The 17,953-nt window shown below is 31.7% G+C and overlaps 1 long non-coding RNA gene across 1 annotated transcript; it reads left to right on the top strand.

Moving 5' to 3' along the window:
* Positions 1 to 12,356: 12,356 nt before the first annotated feature.
* Positions 12,357 to 15,670, top strand: LOC143076825 (uncharacterized). The gene is made up of 2 exons (XR_012978798.1): positions 12,357 to 12,998; positions 14,708 to 15,670. It is a non-coding gene; the product is annotated as an uncharacterized LOC143076825 (long non-coding RNA).
* The last annotated feature ends 2,283 nt before the right edge of the window (positions 15,671 to 17,953 follow it).

Below are 17,953 nucleotides of genomic sequence, written 5' to 3'. Positions count from 1 at the left end.
GACATATAACAACAACAAAAACAAATGAAGACAATATCTAAGTAACTCTAAATATATATACAAATTCAGGAAAATATTAAAGGGTCCCCTGTCCTCAGTTCCATTGACTTTTTTTTTATAAAATATCCTAGTTTATTCACTTGTGTTGGTGTTGATGGATTAAGTATATATATAACTTTGTCATTGTCAGTGAGATTAGCAAATGAATTATCTTCTATGTTAATGCACTTAAAATATGCTAATCTAATATTTGAATTGTGAAGAAATGTTTCTCATCATCTAGTACTTTGCATTTTTGCAAAGTCTCTCTTCGCGAGGAATTTTTAAAATGCCTTCCTTTTTCAATTAATAATGATTTTTTTTTAGAAGTTTTGTAATTAATTTTCTGAATTCAAAGTTTGAAATAGAGAGGTAAGGTTTTATCAATAGATTTAAATCAAGTCCTTTATAAAAAAATAATTTACTTTTATCAGCAAAAGATCTCAACTTATCCATCAACAGGTTGTTGTAGTATGAGTTTATTTAGGATTTGGTATAGTTTTTAATGTTTTTAAATTGTTTTAAATTATCACAGGTTTTTAGTCTATCTATATCAATATTGGATTCAGAAAAAATATCTATTGCAAAAGTGAACCATGAATAGGACCCACTAGAATTCAAAGTTTTAGTTAATTGAAAAGATTCATGTAATAAGGAATTCAAATTTGAGGTGAAAAGCGTTGCTAAATACATAATAGTTTGGGTTTTATATGACATTCAATAGGCAGCTTAATTCATTCCTTGTACTAAAATTTGAGACGCTCTTGTAAGTGCCAAGCGTAAACTTGCAATAACCAAGATGCAAGTTTTCTATTGGAGTCTTGTCAATAAAATTAAATGAGTCCACATTTTTCCAGAAACCAAAGATCTTTGTTTAGCTTTGAAATATGTTATATATAAGTCTAAATATGTTAATTTAGAATTATAGGTACATATAAATACATAACACGGATAAACTTTTTAGCTCACCTGTCCCGAAGGGACAAGTGAGCTTATGCCATCACTTGGCGTCCGTCGTCGTCCGTCGTCGTCCGTCGTCTGTCGTCTGTCGTCTGTCGTCTGTCGTCGTCTGTCGTCGTAAACTATTTCAAGAATCTTCTCCTCTGAAACTACTGGGCCAAATACTTTCAAACTTTAACTGAATGTTCCTTAGGGTATCTAGTTTGTAAATTGTATCCGAAGTTTTGATCTATCAACAAACATGGTCGCCATGACTAAAAATAGAACATAGGGGTCAAATGCAGTTTTTGGCTTATAACTCAAAAACCAAAGCATTTAGAGCAAATCTGACATGGGGTAATATTGTTTATCAGGTCAAGATCTTTCTGCCCTGAAATTTTCAGATGAATCAGACAACCCGTTGTTGGGTTGCTGCCCCTGAATTGGTAATTTTAAGGAAATTTTGCTGTTTTTGGTTATTATCTTGAATATTATTATAGATAGAGATAAACTGTAAACAGGAATAATGTTCAGCAAAGTAAGATTTACAAATAAGTCAACATGACGGAAATGGTCAGTTGACCCCTTTAGGAGTTATTGCCCTTTATAGTCAATTTTTAACCATTTTTCGTAAATCTTAGTAATCTTTTACAAAAATCTTCTCCTCTGAAACTACTGGGCCAAATACTTCCAAACTTTAACTGAATGTTCCTTAGGGTATCTAGTTTGTAAATTGTATCCGAAGTTATGATCTATCAACAAACATGGTCGCCATGACTAAAAATAGAACATAGGGTCAAATGCAGTTTTTGGCTTATAACTCAAAAACCAAAGCATTTAGAGCAAATCTGACAGGGATATTATTGTTTATCAGGTCAAGATCTTTCTGCCCTGAAATTTTCAGACGAATCAGACAACCCGTTGTTGGGTTGCTGCCCCTGAATTGGTAATTTTAAGGAAATTTTGCTGTTTTTGGTTATTATCTTGAATATTATTATAGATAGAGATAAACTGTAAACAGGAATAATGTTCAGCAAAGTAAGATTTACAAATAAGTCAACATTACGGAAATGGTCAGTTGACCCCTTTAGGAGTTATTGCCCTTTATAGTCAATTTTTAACCATTTTTCGTAAATCTTAGTAATCTTTTACAAAAATCTTCTCCTCTGAAACTACTGGGCCAAATACTTCCAAACTTTAATTGAATGTTCCTTAGGGTATCTAGTTTGTAAATTGTATCCGAAGTTATGATCTATCAACAAACATGGTCGCCATTGCTAAAAATAGAACATAGGGGTCAAATGCAGTTTTTGGCTTATAACTCAAAAACTAAAGCATTTAGAGCAAATCTGACAGGGGTAATATTGTTTATCAGGTCAAGATCTATCTGCCCTGAAATTTTCAGATGAATCAGACAACCTGTTGTTGGGTTGCTGCCCCTGAATTGGTAATTTTAAGGAAATTTTGCTGTTTTTGGTTATTATCTTGAATATTATTATAGATAGAGATAAACTGTAAACAGGAATAATGTTCAGCAAAGTAAGATTTACAAATAAGTCAACATGACGGAAATGGTCAGTTGACCCCTTTAGGAGTTATTGCCCTTTATAGTCAATTTTTAACCATTTTTCGTAAATCTTAGTAATCTTTTACAAAAATCTTCTCCTCTGAAACTACTGCGCCAAATACTTCCAATCTTTATCTGAATGTTCCTTAGGGTATCTAGTTTGTAAATTGTTTCCGAAGTTGTGATCTATCAACAAACACGGTCGCCATTGCTAAAAATAGAACATAGGGGTCAAATGCAGTTTTTGGCTTATAACTCAAAAACCAAAGCATTTAGAGCAAATCTGACAGGGATAATATTGTTTATCAGGTCAGGATCTATCTGCCCTGAAATTTTCAGATGAATCAGACAACCTGTTGTTGGGTTACTGCCCCTGAATTGGTAATTTTAAAGAAATTTTGCTGTTTTTAGTTATTATCTTGAATATTATTATAGATAGAGATAAACTGTAAACAGCAATAATGTTCAGCAAAGTAAGATTTACAAATAAGTCAACATTACGGAAATGGTCAGTTGACCCCTTTAGGAGTTATTGCCCTTTATAGTCAATTTTTAACCATTTTTCGTAAATCTTAGTAATCTTTTACAAAAATCTTCTCCTCTGAAACTACTGGGCCAAATACTTCCAAACTTTAACTGAATGTTCCTTAGGGTATCTAGTTTGTAAATTGTATCCGAAGTTATGATCTATCAACAAACATGGTCGCCATTGCTAAAAATAGAACATAGGGGTCAAATGCAGTTTTTGGCTTATAACTCAAAAACCGAAGCATTTAGAGCATATCTGACGTGGGTAATATTGTTTATCAGGTCAAGATCTATCTGCCCTGAAATTTTCAGATGAATCAGACAACCTGTTGTTGGGTTGCTGCCCCTGAATTGATAATTTTAAGGAAATTTTGCTGTTTTTGTTTATTATCTTGAATATTATTATAGATAGAAATAAACTGTAAACAGCAATAATGTTCAGCAAAGTAAGATCTTCAATTAAGTCAAATTGACCAAAATTGTCAATTGACCACTTAAGGAGTTATTGCCCTTTAAAGACTTTTTTCACAATTTGTTCATCATGTTGACTTACTTTAAAAAATCTTCTCCTTTGAAACTGCTGTATCAATTTCAGCCAAACTTAGGCTAAATGAGTTTCAGAGTATCTAGTATAAATTTTATATTTTATTTCCTTGTATGTCAAGAAACATAGCTCCTATGGCTAAAATAGCACATAGGAGAAAATGATTATTTTTTTTGGCTTTTGAAGAAAATAGGACGATCCAAAAATCATCTAAATAAATTGAAAAGCCAAAATAATGATTGATGAGAGATTTAACCAAAAGAATTAAGGTGAGCGATTCAGGCTCTTGAGAGCCTCTTGTTTTTTATCTTATTTTTATACGAAGGATTTTTGATTGGCTTCCACCTTTAAATGAACTTGAAATAATTGCAAAATATGAAGCTATTAGTGATCCCTGATTTTTTTTAATGTATACACCTAACATTTATATAACAGCAAAACTACATCCTTAATTTAAAACATGTTTGAATTGATTTTTCTAATCACACAATGTGTAAGCTGTTTATTAACAGGATGTTCATGATTAAGTACTAGATATACAATTATAATGATGCAGATTGATAATGGAAATATGAAAATGACACCATTTGATTAATAATACACGAATTTAAAGGAGTGTAATAAGGGTGTTGGTTTATAGAACATTGTAATTAAAAGCAATTTTAATTTAGATTTTAGAAATATGGAAATGGGTTCTTTATTATTATTAAAGTTTCATCAGATATTTTATTGTGTTCTGATATCATCATGTAGATCACGGAATTCCAAGACAGCTATAAAATATATAGTAATATTAATATTGAAATGAGTCGAACAAACTATAGCTATTCGACAAATTATATCAATATTGCACGATCCAAATCATTTGCGATGTTTGTGCTATTGCTTAAATAACGTACGATCTACTGCATGTGGTTAACAAATGAGGACACACAGAAAACGTAGTGTACTGACATATAAATTTGAAGAGGACATCGGGAAGTATTATCGTAAATTATTTCCGTTCATTATTTACTACAATTTTAAAAATAAATCATATACAATTTGTATTCCGGAAGAAACTGCACGAATATGTTTGAAAAAGTAATAATAAATGTAGGTGGTCAAATATTTATTACTAAAAGGAGCACTCTTCAACGATATCCAGATACAAAGTTATCAAACGTCTCTGAAACCTGTGAACATTTTGATGAAAATACTGAAGTGTACTACTTTGATAGGAATCCATTGATATTCCAATCGGTACTAGACTATTATCGAACTGGAAAACTTCATTTTCTGTCTAACATCTGCGCAGAACAAATTCGTGATGAGCTTGAATTTTGGGAAATATCAACCACTGATCTTGGCCCATGTTGTTGGAAATATTTCTATACCGTTGATAGTGACTTGAAAACCTGCAATGTTATCGACAAATACTTTTTTCAAAACAAGTGTTTTCTTTACAGTTCGAAAAGCCCTCTTATAAATATCAAAAACAGGATATTGAATGTACTGGAAAATCCAAGGTCATCGAAAGTTGCATTAGTAAGTTTTTACTGTAGTAAAAATAAAGTTTGAAACATTTTTTTGATAAATTTAACGAAATAAAAACAAAAGTCAGAGGCTGGAAGCTTTTAGTCGATTTATAGTCTTAATAGTATTCTTTGGAATTCTTGTACTATAACAATATAACAAAATAAACGTGGAGGTTGCTGTTCAGACAATAAAAACACATTCGTACCACTTAGATAACAAAAACAAATCACATGATTAAAAAATCAAGCGTAATAGTTGTTACTTCTTGTTTATATTATTTGGTGTATTCTTCTGATAAATATTTAGCCAACGCTACGTTTATATTTGTTCTTAATTGATGCTTTACTACTACAGATAAAAAAAATACTCAAGTTTTTCAGTTACATATTTTTAACATTAAATTTATTAAGGTCTTTCCTTTTTCAAAAGGGAAAGACCTTACTGTATTTCTTCTGTTTATTATTATTATTCTTCTGCCAAACTTTGATGAAGTTAGCAGCCTTAACCGTAAGACATGTCGCTTTCATTTTCACACTTTGTATCGGTGTCATGATTACCTATCTGGAACTCACCCTGTGAGTCGAAATATTTTGTCGGTTCGGAGTAATCCCTCCGAAACCCAAAAACCTTGTTACCGTTCCAACACCGTAACCGTAATAGGTAGAAAAAAAAACAAAGGCTGAAATTTGTTCAGGACCAGACCCCGGTTCTTCGTCACATTTGGATCGAAAGGATTCAATGACTCATTGGTAGGGTTATGCCCCTATTAAAATTAACCGGTGTCAGTTGGCCACCCAAAACTCAGAAACCGTAAGTCGTAGACACCTAGGATCTTCACCAGTCATCATCAATTCATGTGACTTTGAAAAATACCTCAAGGTCAAATGTGTATGTTGATCTTGACCTTTGACCTAACACCTTGTTACCGGATAATCTCAGCAACCATTAAACTTACAGAAGTTTTAAATAGTGGAAAATGTCGGGGTCATTACAGCGCAACTTTGTTACGTTTTGATCGAAGAGATTTGACCTTTTTGTAAGGAGCATAACCCCTGTTTTAGGTTTCTGAAAAGACAAAATCAGCTTTTACTATATAACCAAAGGTCCTAGACCCATTGGGTCTTCAGCAATCACAATTGGGACTAATGACCTTGACAAAGGTCAAAAGGTCAAAGGTCAAGGTCATGTCCCAGATAGCGAATTTAGTGTTTTTAACCTTATATAAAGGATTTTTAGTGTGTTTTCAAGCTTTTTAAGGTTGACCTTGACCTTTGACCTTTTAACTTTTATTGGATATTTCAAAAACGATTATACTTACAGAAATAGTAAATAGTGAAAAATGTTGAGTTGACTAAGGCGCAACTTTTTTACATTTTGACCGAAGAGCTTTGACATACCTTTAACGGTTTATGAAAAGACAAAATGAGCTTTAACTCTTGTACCAAAGGTCCTAGACCCATGGGGTCTTTTATAATGACATTGTGGAGCAATGACCTTTACAAAGGTCACAAGGTCAAAAGTCAAGGTCATGTCCTAAAAAGCGAATTTGTTGTTTTTGTCATATTTAAACGGTTTTATGTGTGTGTAAGAGCTTTTCAATGCATTCTACGACTATTGGAACATGTATTTTACATTACGAAAAGGAAAGACCTCTCAATTGTTCAAGAACAATTGACATTTTAATTATTATATTTTTTTAAGGTATGGCAGATATTTTACCTGAGTGTTGTGTGCCTAGCGATACTTGTATCAGTAATACAATCATTTGAGTTGACTGGTATAAAAACAAAGGAACATACAAATGTTACAGCAGAGGAAAGCATGACAGAACGTCTAACTGATCACGACAACTGGATTGGCGTTGTAACTCACATATGCAACGTGATTTTCACATTAGAAACAGCGCTACGTTTAGCAACTTGTCCGTGCAAAGTAGATTTTTTTCTAAGCTTTTTAAATATTGTTGATATCATGTCTGTAGTTGGATATTTTGCGCACATTATAGTTAGTGCCTTACCAGATTCAAACGAATCAGTCTTCATTTTCTCGTACGCTTTGGTAATTTTGCGCGGTTTCAGATTTTTCCGTCTTGAGCGTTTTATAGAAGGTTTACGTATAATGCTTCTGTCGATAAAACAAAGTAAGAAGATGTTGTCCCTACTTATTTTGGTTTTGATTATTTCAGCCATTATATTTGGTATCACTATACACATTGTAGAAATGAATGGACCTTTCACAGATCCAATCAGCAGTTTTTATTGGGCTCTAATCACCATGACAACAATAGGTTATGGAGATATTTACCCCATAACAAAATATGGACAGATTTTAGCATCAGTGTGCGCAACGTTCGGCTTGTTCCTGTTGAGTATGCCAATTGCGGTTGTTGCCAATACTTTCACTGATTTATATAAAAGATATTGTGAACATCAATGTCATCTACTTTACCAAAGTAAGCGAACCTGGTGTAAGAATGGAACTACGGAATTGATTCCGATCAAATACTGATGCAGAAGTTTGAACGGTTATTTCATAATATACTTTTCAGTAACATAAAACATTTGAATAAGAAACAAACTTTATCGTATTTCTTATCTTATTTAACTAATAAAAACTAAGCAAAAAATCGTAAATCTGTCTTAACTAGATTACAACAATTCATAGAGAGTTTACTGCAGTTGCATAACCGTGATTATTCAAAAATACTCAATTTGGAAAGGAAATAAAATTCTGACAACATAGTATAAAATTCTTTGTTCGGCAATAAGGAAGATTTGTATTAATATTAAGGTTTGTAGTAGGATTGCTAATGACGCAACTATCAACTGGCGCGGTTTTAAGGCACTACAGGTACGATGCAGCCTTCGACAATGACCAATAACGTAAATAGAGTCACATAAGCGTTTCTTTACAAAGAACGTAATAATGCTTGGTCTCCGACTTGTGCTCGACGAAATCCGCTTCCGATTTTTAAACATAACGGCAATTCAAGCCGTGCCTCAAAATTGTTCTGAAAAACTTCTCTGTATGGTAATGAAAATAATGTAGATACTGAAAAACCCAAAGAACTGTTTTCACATATAATTTGTGGTTCTACATTTATTTGACATATATATCTACCCTTTAAGATTTAGTATCCATTATTCCAAGCATAAAATAAATTATTGATGAACACTATTCTTTTAAACGAATGGCTTATATCACAGGTTAATCATGTTAATGGGTATGATGACTCATATTTTACAAAATAAAAACAAATTGTCTTAGAATGACATTTTCAATATGATTGAATTCTTGATTAACCCCAAATACTAGTATTACGTTTAAAAAAAGTGTTTTTCAACAGCCAATTTGCATTCCCGTAGAAATCAAAGGTGCTCTTCTGTGCCAGATCCCCTGGATTAACCAAAGATGTTGGATGAGTCCTTAGTTTTCTCAGGTTTGTTAACGTAACCAATGATTTTCTGTTTGACGTATACATTTTTTTGCGGTGGCGTAGGTACTTTATCTTCGACAAAGGAGTAGGTTCAGTAAGACCCCTTTTTGGCCCCAGAACATAGCTGTTTTACAAAATTTTTTAAATGTAAACTTTTAGTTATTTTTTGGAAGGTATAATGTTACTGCTACATAAATATGGGCTTACTTTGGCATTACAATGCACATATATCGGGTACTTGCATCATTAAGTCATGATAAATTACACAATTTCAGCATTTTAGTTAAATTTTAGACGGTTTCCGTCTTAAATGAAAGTGGCCGCATTCGTGTTCATTCTTGAAATTGAAAAGTAAGTTGTGTTTAATGATAATACATAACATATATAAAGGTCGAGGATGAACACGGATGCGGACACTTTCATTTTTGACAATAACCATATGAAAAGTGACAGGTTGTGGCACATTTGATAGATTTTTCATATTTAAGCTTGAATCGGAGCGTTTTTAATGAGTGAATCAGTTAAAATCTTTCACAAAAAATAATTGAATCAATTGAAATAGACATTTAAGTGTTTAAAAAGTGTCCAAAATCTTTCGTCAGATGAACTTGAAATTTGAGGCCAAAACCGGCCCTTATCAGACCTACTCCTTTGTTTGGATGTCCATTTTGTACCTTCTGCCTCTCTTTTATAAATGCTCCGAAACAAAATGCATAACAAAATGTGAAAAAACTCAAAAGAAAATAGTGCTTCACTTATGAGGATTCAGGAAAAAAACTTACAGATATAACAGACAGCAAACTATGATAAATACTGAAATACAGACTCCTTACATTGGATAGGTACATATATAATATGGCTATATTTGTGACTGTCCGTGATTATTCAGATTTTCTTTCCGAGCAGCATAAAAGATATATATATACACGTTATAAACTGCGATTTTTCGGAGAGCTTTCTTTAATCAGGAGGTCTCCGACTTTTAAACTTTTTAAAACAAGGATATGTAAATTCATAGGAATTGTAAGACCTTTTTAATCAAAAAGAAAACCAAATTGAATAGCAAAATTTGTCTTCAATAAACTTTGATTGTCTACGTCTGTTTTCTGCTCTTTTGTCGGGTTGTTGTCAAGTTCCCTATTTTCATTTTATTAAACCTAATACCAAAAGGACAAATTTTAAAATTCTGTAAAATTCTTGTACAAAGAAAAGTCAATACTATAATGAAAAAGATGAAGACTTAATTGAAATATTGCCTGTGAGATCATGTGCGTTATATTTATATATAAACAAGGAAAGGGGATCATCGATTCAAGGTAATCGTATAGTTTGAATTGTTTGTCATCTGTTCATTGCTTATATCTTTAGTATTTTTTTAGCGATGCAGAATAAACATAGTATACGTGCTAGGATCGGTAATTTATTAAATTGCCTTGGACGAGCTTTAAAATATAGAGATTTTTAAGTCATGTTTATGTAAAGGAATTTTTTTTAAAATTATATGAAATGAGGATCATTATATCATAGTCTGTGCATGACATTGCTGGAGAAGCCGAATCAAATGTAATAAGATCTCAATGTATAGTGATTGTTCCATGAACAACAAGTCGTTACAAACGACATACTTGTGAATGAGTATTAGGGCAGATCATAAGTGTAGACTTTTTTAGACAGAATTTTCTGATAATTTGCCAAAACGAAGATTTAACTATACTTTATTCAAAAATGTAATAATAAGTATAGGTCACCGTGATATTTTTCAAGCTATGAGTCGTTAAAAATTGCCTAAATTTGGTTAGATTGTTCATAAAAAATCACATTTGTGTTCACAATTTTTTTTCTATGAGATAGAATTTTGAAATAAATTGAGAGAAGATAGGTTTTATTGTATGTTTTAAGAAAATAGAAAGAAAAAATGGTGTCACCGAGCTTGTTTTTTTGATACAAGTAAAACAATTATTCTCTATTAGTCCAGTAGAAATGTTCACTAAAAGAGTTATCTCCCCTTAAATGGCTCATTTGAAAAAATGATTCTAGAAAGAAAAAAAATATATTTGTTAAAATAATTTGAATAATACAATAAATCATGAAGTTTTCTTGATATAAAAAGACAGTCAAACTACTAAATTGCAAATCTGTCTCCAAATTTGCAGATTTGGGCAAATAACTTGACCGATTTTGTACTGTAATTGTACAATCCAAGATGGCGGTATACCATGAATCTACCTTAAATTACCTTACAGTTATTCTTTACACATTTCATACTTTCGTATTGACTAATGTAAGAATATTTGCTGGTTAAATTCAAATAAGGAACACTATCATAATTGGTATTACTTAACAGCGGTGTAATATGTGTATGCAAAAGTTACCCATATACTTACCTCAAAACTCAATTTAGCATTTTAGCTGTTTTCAATTTTTTTTTTTAATTGCATGGGAACATGAATGTTCAGTAGTATCAAAAGGTATATAAATAGAAGAAAAAAATCAAAAGTTGTAATGAATTGTCGTATTTTTGTTTTCGGCAAAAAATTGCAAATAAGAAATGGCTAAGACTCATTTTTTATTGCAAAAATACATGACAAATAAAAGAATAATGAGATAAGGTAAAATAGATGAGACGCAAACTTCCTTGAATAAAGTGCTATGATAGCAAAGTTATTGACAATGGCTTTCTATATTATTAAACTTGTCCAATGTGACCAATTTTCCGTATCTATATCATCGTTAATTTAGAAAATCTCTGCTGAAAACTTTTAAAAGCGGCTGCTCTGATAAACATGGTGTCGTAAGCCTGTCAATGCAAGATGATAAGGTTAACATGGTTTATACAGTTAAACTACTAATACAACGATTGTCTTTAATACTGAAATAAATGAAAGGAAACCATTGATTTATTCAATGATCCTCTCTGTCACTTACATGTACATTGATTACTTGCTACTCCACTTTAAACACATAAGTGGTCAGAGACACATGCCTGACTATAAGTATTGTGGTAAGTGAGAATCAAGTGTTGAATCATCGGATTTTAAGTCTATATATCTTTCAACATCTATTGGATATCAACTTTGAAACGTAAATGTTTGCAGATTTCTCTGAAATCGCAATAATTTAAATTACATTTTTGTCATTTTCTAACAATTGCAAAATAATAAATGCACGCAATAATTTCTAAATTTACTTTGTGAACTTTGAAGGTTAAAGGTCAGACATCAAGGTAAAAGTTCTCGGAACAAAAACTAATAAAATATAGACTTGCAAATCTACACTTACGTAAAGCATTTGTAATCCCACTACAATAAAGATAAATATTCTTTTATTTGAAACACGATTAAATCGATTTTATGATCATTAATGTTGTAACTGATTACCAACAGGATACAGAAGGCAAAGAACAGGTATACATATTGATTTAAATTGTTTGATGAAATATGTTTTGTTTGATGAAATATGTTCAGGACGCTAGATAATTTGAAATACATGGTTGTCTAGTAGTAATACATGGCATTGCTATAAACAACATTTCACTACAAGTTGAATAATTGATATTAAAATGAACATTTTAATTTAGATGTAGAAATTTCAGAAGTCATATCATATTATAATTGCGTTGAAATTCGATTTTTATTGAATGTTACTAAAAGTATGTTTTAATGACACAGAACTTAATACAAAATATTAAAATTTAATGGTAATTTTGATACTGAAATGAGTAGAAAATATAACATATTAGAAGAGAAGATCATGTGAGAGATCCGGATGCTTTCATTTGATGATATTTGTGCGTTTGTCTATTTTGATGCTGCATGTGGTTATATATTCGGACCTTACAGAAAACATAATCACTGACAAAGTTTATTGATCAAAGCGGGAACATCTTTAGATAGAAGCGAACATAATTGTCGTTCATTATTTACATAGTTAAATATATATACAATTTATAAACCGCAGGAAAGGTAACGAGGATGATTGAAAAAGTAATAATAAATGTAGGTGGACAAACGTTTGTAACTAAAAGGAGCACTCTTCAACGATACCCGGACACCAAGTTGGCGAACATTTCTGAAACCTGCGAACATTTTGATATAACTACTGAAGTGTACTACTTTGATAGGAATCCATTGATATTCCAATCGGTTCTAGACTATTATCGAACTGGAAAACTTCATTTTCTTTCTAATATCTGCGTCGAGCAAATCCGGGATGAGCTTCAATTTTGGGAAATATCAACCATCGATCTAGGCCCATGCTGTTGGAAATATTTCTATACAGTTGATAGTGACTTGAAAACTTGCAATGTTATTGACAAACATTTTTTTCAAAAACAGTGTTTTCTTTACAGTTCGAAAAGCTCTCTTACAAATGTGAAAAGCAAGATATTGAATGTACTAGAAAATCCAAGGTCATCAACATTTGCATTAGTAAGTATTTATTGAAGAATGGTTATAAATTTTGTTACATTTTTTAATGTGTTAAAGTAAAACAGGAACTGGAAGCTTTATTAAATAATACATGTAATACTATTTGAAGTTTTCAAGTGTTCATTCGGGATATTTTTAAAAAGTGGTTATTTTTGTACAGGCCAAACGACAAGCCAAAATTCCGATATCGTCTACATACATATTTTCAAAATAAATTGAGTCTTCATTGTACAATGAATAACACACGATACTGTGGGTCTTGATGATTGGCTACTATACTTTGTTCTGTCATTTTCTTCCATTAAGTTTTATTTGAAAAAAAGACGCTCTGAAATTAATTTTTTCTAATGTTTAATGTCAACAATGTTGAAGTAACTGTATTAAAAATTACAACACTCTAATATCATCAAGATAGCAAAAACAAATCTTATTTTCAAATTATATGAGTAGAACTTTATGTTCATATTTTAAAAATGTTTAACACAATTCATGCAGGTTACGAAAACAAATTTTATGTACAAGTTAATTAAACAGCAATCTGACCAAATATTGATTTGCAAGGAATAAATGCGAAAAACACGAAATTAACTATTATCAGTTCAATAATATTTCCATAACAACTTGACTTTTGTGTCGAGTAAAACTTCCTTATTGGGTTTATCCTGTAGTAAGTTTTTACAATTCTATTTTTATTATTTCTAAATTTAGAAATAAGTTTTAAAAATGTAGTTTTTTCTTGAAACTGTATCATAATGGTAACAGCTGCTGCAAATAAAACATGTTTAGTTTTGGGAACTTTCATTTGGAAACAGTATGAATAAACACAACATAAAAAAAAAACCCAACACAATGCCAGGTGGTGTACACATTTGTTTTATTTTGGTTTCTTTTACTTGCATTGCGAGCTTTTATATCTCCACCAATGCTAAAAATTATGAGTTTCATATCAGGGTTTCAGAAAGACGTTGCTATAATGTCAACTATTTGAAGATATATTTGAAATGTATTTTTGTTCGAATTAATTTTAATGTACGAAACTGTTGAAATATGCAATAAGAACGCTAAATTTGGAAACAAATAAATATTACATATGTCAAACACAGTACCCTACCCCATATCATCGATTAAGATGTTGTGGCCGTTGTTCACCAATAACCGCAATTGGTTTCGAAGGACTGAATAACAGCTTGTATGTATGGCAGTGCGAAAGATTCGTCACTTATGAAACATGAACGAGGAAAACTTTGGGTAAATAGTCATATTATAAATACCGTTACGACGCTTTTCTATGATATAGACTACTTAATGTAAACAAAAATAATTTTAATAAGGCGGTCAAATTTGATAATTGTTAAACAACCACTATAATATTGCATATACATATGTTATACAACAGTTACTAGTATATACAAATAACAAAAACATTATCATTCAAACTTTTTAGCTTCATTGATGTTTATTCCTCGATTAGAAACGGTTTGTTCTAAATGTCATTAAATGCATGCAGGTCTTTTAAAGAAATAATACTTGAATTTAAACTTTACTTGATATCTTTATCACACATTCATTTGAAATAATAAAAAAAAAACAATGAAAAAAAAAAACATTCAAGATTGTTTGAATGGCTGTGTATATTTCTGCTAAATGACTATACCCGATCGTCTTATTACTTATTCTATATATTTCTATCAGTAACATTTTGTTTTCAGGCATGGCAGCTATTTTACCTGAGTGTTGTGTGCCTAGCCATTATTGTGTCAGTAATACAATCGTTCGAACTTACCAGAGGAAACATGAAGGAAATTAGAAACGTGACTTCAGAAGAAGACGTAAAAGAACGCCTGACAGATCACGATAATTGGATTGGCGTTGTAACTCACGTATGCAACGTCATTTTTACGTTAGAAACGTCGTTACGTTTAGCAACTTGTCCAAGTAAATTCGATTTTTTTCGAAGTTTTTTAAACATTGTGGATATCATGTCTGTATTTGGGTATTTTGCACATATTATAGTAGGCGCCTTTCCTGATTCGAGTGAATTCTTCTTCATTTTCTCGTATGCTTTGGTTATTTTACGCGGATTCAGATTTTTCCGTCTTGAGCGTTTTATAGAAGGTTTACGTATAATGCTTCTGTCGATAAAGCAAAGTAAAAAGATGTTGTTTTTACTTATTTTGATTTTGCTTATTTCCTCTATTATTTTTGGAATTACTATGCATATTCTAGAAATGGATGGAGATTTCACTGATCCAACTAGCAGTTTTTATTGGGCAATTATCACCATGACAACAATTGGCTACGGGGATGTTTACCCCAAAACAAAATGTGGGCAGATATTAGCATCAGTGTGCGCAACCTTTGGCTTGTTCCTATTGAGCATGCCCATAGCGGTGGTTGCCAATACTTTCACCGACTTATACAAAAGATATTGTGAACATCAATGCCATCTTCTTCATCAAAAGAAACACACCTTGTATAATAATGACAGAACGGAGTTGATTCCGATCAAATACTGATGCAGAATATAAAAAATGTATATCAGATTTAACTACTTGCTTGCTTAAATTTAGAATTTGCTTCGTTGCTTTATATAAAAACTATAAAATCAGTTAAATATCAACTATTTTTTTAATTGTTCAATCCTATAAAATAAAACATAGTAAATACACGGATATATTGTCTTGATTAGATTTGAAAAAAAAGATTACTGCGAGTTTATTAAGTTAAACTTGTTTCATCGTAGATGATCAACATTTAGAAGGTAAGAAATTCTAACTTCGAAATGCTGCCAGAGCAGACGTTGCTTTGTTCATGGAGATAAAAGATGATATACTATGTAAGGGTTTTTAACAGACATTTATTGATTTTCATTCCGAGCAGCCCAACTTGTCAATTTTGTTATAATGCTCACCAGTCAAGTTTTTTTTTTCTTCATAGTTCGTTCTCGAGCGTTGCAAATGAAAAATAAAGCCAACAGTAGTATTTCGCTGTTCAATAGTTATCAGTCGATTAAGCAAAAACAAATCATGGTTACAAACTAAAACACATCCCCTATAAGAGGAAAACAACGGAACAACCCAAACGCTTACATGCAACAAAAACAAACGCCAACATACATAGAAACGGACAAAAAGGTCACAATTTTATATTCCTGACTCAAAACAGAACATTTTAAGAAACAAAATGGCTGGTTTAACCTTGTAATATGGCTAGCTAATCCTCCTGCCTTTACGGAAATGTTTGTGACGAAAAGTTTATAAAATTTGAACTTAAGTGTGTATCCTTGTATTTGTATTGTGTTGTTGGGTGTAAAAGTTTCAAGTCGTGCCTTTCACTCGTACACGGACGACAAATGCCAAGTATACTCTTTAACAGGATTTCCCTAAAAATCTACTAGTAGCGTGATTAAGGGAATCCTGGTCACATAAATAAATAAATGAATCCTGGTGTAGCCTGAACGAAGTCTTGCGAGTGAACATAAACACAAAGTCGATTAACAGTTCAATACTTTATAATTCAAAATCCAAAGTAACAGTTATACAATTTACAACAGCTACGCTACATGCTCAATAGTACGGTAGCATAATCTTAAATCCCCTATATACACTTCTCTTGTACCAAAAACGTATCTCTCTACAGCTATTTCTCTCTTTTATGCTACTCTAGTAACCTGATTTAATACAATATGGTTAAATGGCTCCACACAAAGAAGTAATCAACAGGAGCTAAATTACAGGAGTCCGGAGCACGGAGCGTGGAGCTAATGTCAACCGGAGCTGAGGTCAACTGATAACCATGGCATTAATTGATTTAACATTTAACAAATACAATCTTATTAAAAGGATACCAATATATTGTAACGAATTATTACTGAACTGTAAATGAGAATAAGAAATCTGATCATACAATGATGATGAAACCCACTGGTGCATGTAATCAATGGAAAATACTACATGTTAAATAGTGTTAAAATGACAACATTACGTGACAGAAATAGGTAAAGATAGACACAAGAACACTTTCAGAAAAAAAAACATAAATAAATAGCATTATATAATTTTTGACTTGATATGAGTGGAACAGTAAGATTTTTGCCACCCCGAGATGCTGTTAATGCCCTGATGCGTAGCCGAGGGCAATTGTAGTATCAGAAGGGACAAGAGGTTTTCTATTTCACGAATATTCAGTCAGTGAGTGTTTAATCATACCAAGAGAGACAACAGACAATAAATATCGGGTCGAAATCAGCTACCGTAATACAAAAAGCAGAACACAATCATAATGTTTAACGTTTACTTCATATATATTCTGAATTTTAAGGTTACGTTTTGCACTGACGTCAACCCTAAATACAATAGGTAAAACGCGACGCATAATCTCACGCTGTAATTTCAATATCTTCCAATCCCGTAGATGCATTAAACACTCCACGAAGTATGACGACACTTGCGGTCAAATAGTTTCATCGAGGACCAATAGTAGGACATTATTGACCGGTTGAATAGTTCAACGCTTGCAATTTGAAAAATAGACAAAATATTGCGTACTTATTTTATTTAGAAAATGATAACTGAGGTATAATTAAAATAGAATATACATTACAACATGTAGAGCACATAATAGCAACGGATAACTACAAATGAATTTACGACTATACACCTGATTATTTCATAACTTCGAGTGGCGCACACATGTACCTGTATCATAGTGCATTTTAATGTTGTCAGATGTAAAAGCAGGAAACCGAAGATTGTACTCTCGGTAAACACAGATATCATTACTGTGAATAAAGGAAAAAGAGCATAACATAAACCTCGTTAAAGTAAGCAACAATATAAATACTTTCGGCACTCTGAAATAAATATTCAGCCTTCCTGAGGTACGCTCAATAAGTTGGAAAAAGTCTGCAAAAATAATTAAAAAAGGGCATTAGAGTATTGTCCTATATAGGCATA

This window comes from Mytilus galloprovincialis, chromosome 5 (assembly GCF_965363235.1).
Source record: "Mytilus galloprovincialis chromosome 5, xbMytGall1.hap1.1, whole genome shotgun sequence".
NCBI lineage: Eukaryota > Metazoa > Mollusca > Bivalvia > Mytilida > Mytilidae > Mytilus > Mytilus galloprovincialis.
The sequence above is the reverse complement of the archived record's forward strand: the minus strand, read 5'-3'. Positions and strand labels throughout refer to the sequence as shown.